This window comes from Octopus bimaculoides, chromosome 26 (assembly GCF_046866305.1).
Source record: "Octopus bimaculoides isolate indiv1 chromosome 26, ASM4686630v1, whole genome shotgun sequence".
In the NCBI taxonomy this organism is placed as follows: Eukaryota; Metazoa; Mollusca; class Cephalopoda; order Octopoda; family Octopodidae; genus Octopus; species Octopus bimaculoides.
In genome coordinates, this window is record NC_142953.1 from 28,785,147 (window position 1) to 28,790,485 (window position 5,339).

At 37.0% G+C, this 5,339-nt stretch overlaps 1 long non-coding RNA gene across 1 annotated transcript in view; it reads right to left on the reverse strand.

Annotated features, from left to right (window-relative positions):
- The window catches only part of LOC128250923 (uncharacterized), a 49,103-nt gene extending 43,992 nt beyond the window's left edge, over positions 1 to 5,111 (reverse strand). The window contains exon 1 of the long non-coding RNA XR_016238572.1: positions 5,016 to 5,111. This is a non-coding gene — a long non-coding RNA (uncharacterized LOC128250923). The remainder of the gene's footprint in view (positions 1 to 5,015) is intronic.
- Positions 5,112 to 5,339: the final 228 nt, after the last annotated feature.

Sequence of the window (5,339 nt, forward strand, 5' to 3'; positions counted from 1 at the left end):
GTCACTGGTGCCAAGCTGTATCGGCCCCTTTGCCTTTCCTTTGGATATCATCAGTGCCGTAGAGGGGAGGAGTCTGATGAGCATGGGTGACTGCTGGTCTTCCATAAACAATATTGCCCGGACTTGTGCCACGGAGGGCAACTTTCTAGGTGTAATTCCACGGTCTTTCATGACCCATTACCCTATATCGTCTGGGTAACCTTATAATGTTATCGGCTAAGAGAGCTTAGGGAATCCAGTAAATTCCCTTTAAAAAAATTGAAAAAAGTGGCCAGAAAGCCTCTACAGGATTCGAACCCTGTACGTCTCAAATTTCGATTCTTTAAGCTGCCTTCACAACCATCGAGTTTTCAAGAATTCGTTTCTATTATGCAGAATACCGACACACTCGGCGCTTATAAGTTTTTTTACCATACATACATACATACACACACATACATAATGAGAGACAAGTACGGGACAAAATACCAAAAGATGTCCAGCCCTCTCCTCAGTTGTCGACTGTTAATTACTGTTTCTATATATATATATATATATATTCACTACAGAAAGTTTCATACACAGATGGCTAGGTTAGTATAATGCTACGTCTGTTGCGGATAATGGATATTTATTCAGCCGGACAGTTAATTGCAACAACAGTGATGTATCAGTCGCTGCTTTTCTATATCACTAGCGAAAGCATTTTGTCTTATCATTCAGTTTGGCAGAGAATACATGCCATTGACAATTTCCAAAGAGCCAGAAACACACAGCTAGTATTCTCCCCACCGCCGCCGGGCGAATTTCGTGTGCTCCTGCTGATATCTTTATATTTTACCTTTTACTTGTTCCGGTCATTAGACTGCGGCCATTCTGGGGCACCGACTTGAAGAATCTTAGTCGAACGCATCGAAGTCTGTACTTATTTTGTTAAAGCATGTGTCTTATCCGCTTGATTTCTTTTGCATACATATATATAATAATACACACACATATGTAAAAATATATAATCACACACACACACACACACACACACACACACACATATATATATATATAAACATAGATATATAGAATATATATATATATGTATATATATATATATATATATATATATATATATATATATATATATATATATATATATATATATATATATATATATATATAGGGAGATGCACTTGCATGGCAAGTGACCTGATGTGAGATCGTGTGCTGGAACGAAAACAATTGCAGCGTGGAAGGTGTTTATAAGCCATTTAAAATAACACACAAAATCCGTTAGATTCACTTCAACATTTAAATTTAATTTGTCAAAATATTTTCGTCGCTTTGAGACCGCGACCTGTTCACTGACAAAATTCTGTGCTGCATCTGAGAAAGTAATAGTTAGTTCATGATATATGTGTACATGTGTATGTATGTATGTATGTATGTATGTATGTATGTATGTATGTATGTGTGTGTGTGTACATGAGTGCGCGTATGCATCTGTGTACATGCGTATGCATGTGTGCATGCCTGTACTTATGGATGTACGTGAGTAATAGGGTAAGTGTGTAGACGTGTTTGTGTGTGTGTGTGTGTGTGCACATGTATGTACATGTGAATGTATGTTTATGTACTGATATGTGCGTCAGTTCAAGTTGTATACATGACAGTTACTTTGTTGAAGGTTGTATATACGCACATATATACATATGCATATACACGTATGTAAACACGCACACACATATATGTGTGTGTGTGCGTTTGCCCCTCTCACCATCGTCTAACGGTGAATTGATACAACGTCTTAGATACATATATGTACATATATAACCTTACTTATATATATATATAAACAAGTATACACAATCATATTGACACTCACACACGCTCACAAATATACATATCTTAAAGTATACACGCATATACGCTTAACCATCACTACACCTATACATATATATACACACACACATACACACATACATATATACAAATATGTATGACACTAATACAAGGATAACGGTTAAAATTCAAATATGCATTTTTTTCTCCTCCTCCATAAACATGCCACACATAGATGTATCTACACACACTCATATCTACACATGTTCATACGCACATAGTCATATACACAACGCGCAACACATACACACACGTGCACACACATATGCATCTGCACATACGTACATACATATCAAACTATATACGCTCATACGGTTATATATAACTACATATATGTATGTATTATGCATCTCAACATGTATGTATGGAAAGGAATTCCACGTGTAAAAGAGAAAGAAGGGTCACTATAGAGGTGTACTCCCGTGTGGAATCTGGATGTTACCTCACTCGGATTTACGGTTGAGAGAGGGTTTGTACTCCTGTATACAGACAGCTTCCGTGACTTGTCTCAGCATTGCACCAGTGGGATGTGTGGACAAGATGTTTAATTTAAGACTCCCTAAGGAGCCCTTGTGGCAGTCTACAGCATGCTGATAGAAGATGGAGTTGGGTTTCTTTTCAATGTAGTTGTCCAGGTGTTCTTTGAACCTATCATTGATACTCCTAGAAGTCTCACCAATGTATGACTCTGGGTTAGTCGTGCAAGCTCCTTCTTGGCACTTGATCTGGTATACAGTGTTCTTGGTTTTGCAGTTCACGTGTGGCTTTGTAGAACATACTGCACAATTATTTTGACAGATGATTCTATCAAACGGATATGATTTACATAACTCAGATTTGATAGTCCTACCTGTCTTTTCTACAACTTTGATCTTAAGGCCAGTTGCGTGCAGGATTTTCTTGAATGCCTTACTTAATATGTTCTTCGGTGTAGCATCAAAAAACATCACACTGTGAAACTTCTTGTTATCATACCAAGTGTCGGTCTTATTTCTTTTGTTGGCGTCCCTCTCTAACCTATTCCAGAACTTGTTGCGGTATAGGGGGCATGTACCGTTTTCATCATCTCTTAGGATGCGTTCGAATTTTGTTTTTGCTCCATTGTACACCCTGATTCTATCATGTTGTGTGTACCCGGAACGTTGCATTCGGAATATATAGTGCTGGATGTGTTGTTGTCGTTCCTGTGGTTGGCATAGTGGGGATACATTCCTCATTACTCTAACTAAGTTTGTTACGAGGATATTGATCTTGGCAGTACTTGACATAGCAGAGTCACTACTGGTTACCAGTGGATTAGCCATAGGTTTAGAGTAGTGTGAGTGGAGTAGACAGGGTTTAACATATCCATCCATCATAGTATTTTCTATCCATAGCTCAGTATCTAGGACGGGTAACCTATTACTGGGGACACCCATACATACATACACATGTACATATATATCATGAACTAACTATTACTTTCTCAGATGCAGCACAGAATTTTGTCAGTGAACAGGTCGCGGTCTCAGAGCGACGAAAATATTTTGACAAATTAAATTTAAATGTTGAAGTGAATCTAACGGATTTTGTGTGTTATTTTAAATGGCTTATAAACACCTTCCACGCTGCAATTGTATATATATATATATATATAAACATAGATATATAATATACTAGCAGTATAACCCGACGTTGTCCGGGTGTGACTTATTACGCCATCTACGATAAGTCTTGCTAGTTGAAAATAAACTAAAAAGGAAAGCCTTACAATGAAAAAACCCTTATGATGTAAACATGTTTATGATTCAAAAGACGAAATTAATAGGGAAAGTCTGAAGGCTGTTTTGTGTAACATTATTAAGTGTACGTAAATTTCATCCGTCTAATTGGCTATACAAACGCTTGTGCAAAACAACTTTTTGCGCTGCCTTGATTATACATAGCAAGGCAATTCCTTTTCGCAAGAGCTGCTAGGACGGCAATTTGTGATGAAGCAATTGCTGGCGATCTGTTGCTACACAGTTCTGCCAGAATTCTATCAGATTGGGCAGTAGATGATGATGCACCGTTTTGCATTATGTTCAAAGTAACTTCTGGAATGTGGTGAATTGCTGCAGTCTGTTGCTGTCTTTTTAAACCGGTTGCTTTCTTTCCCCAGCAAGCTCTCTTCTTTGGCGGCATAATCTATGTACATATTAAACAGAACAACAAAAGTTGTAACAGATGGGAGGGTGGGTAGTTTTCACATTTCGGTGATTTTTCAGATTAACACCCGCACGATTACGTAACCCTAAAACCGTAACCGTAAGACTAACCCTCATCGTAACCCTAAAACCGTAACCCTGACCCCAAAACCGTAACCCTAACACCCTAGCGAAAATCGTGTGGGTGTTAATCTGAATAATAATAATAATGACCTCTGCAGATCAAACTCCCAACCCAACTAAGTCTTAAGTGTATATATATATATGGGCAACACACACATACACACACTAAATAAAAAATGTTAGTAAGTACAGAACTTCAGCATTATATATTAAGATGGGCAACATACACACACACTAAATTTTTAAAATGACAGGTATTTGTACGTATGTGTGTATTAACGTGTATTATGTGTCTATATATGGTAGTAATTAAATGCGTTTTAAGAAAGATATTTAAAAAATTCAGTTTGTAAGGAATAAATGTTTGACTGTCGATCGTATTTGGAAGAGAATGACAGATATTTGTATGTATGAGTGTGTGAGTTCAAATTCCGCCGAAGTTGACTTTGCCTTTCATCCTTTCGGGGTGTAAAAAATAAGTACCAGTTGAACACAGGGGTCAATATAATCGACTATTCTCCACCTGCCCGAAGCCGCCGTTGTGGGAAAAATTTAAAATAATAATAATAATAAATAAATAAATAATAATAATAATGACCTCTGCCGATCAAACTCCCGACGCACAACTAAGTCTTAAGTGTATATATATATGGGCAACACACACACTAAATAAAAAAATGTTAGTAAGTAAAAGTGTTTTAAAAAAGATTGTTAAATTTTCAGATTAACACCCGTGCGATTTTCACTACAGTGTTACGGTTTGTTAGGGTTAGGTAAGTAATGATGCGGGTGTTAATCTGACGATTTACGAAAAGATTTTTTAAAAAAACTCACAGTTTGTAGGGAATAAATGTTTGTTGATCGTATTTGAGAAACATGTCTCGCTGGTAAATGACGGTGTTAGAAATGGAAAGTAAACTTATAATTCCCGTCAATTAGAATGAGGTCATTGGTAACCATAGGTACATATATATGTGTGTATTTACGTATGATTGGCAGTGTGTCTGTTTATTTGACACTCACTCCCCTTCGTTTCTCTGTCTTTTTTCTTGGATCGTTCGTAAGAGAAAGTAGCAATTGAAACGATGTGTAAGAGGAATAGAAGTAGTTAATTTTAGAGGGGCAAAGTAATTTTGTATGTATCTGTCATTACAGTAT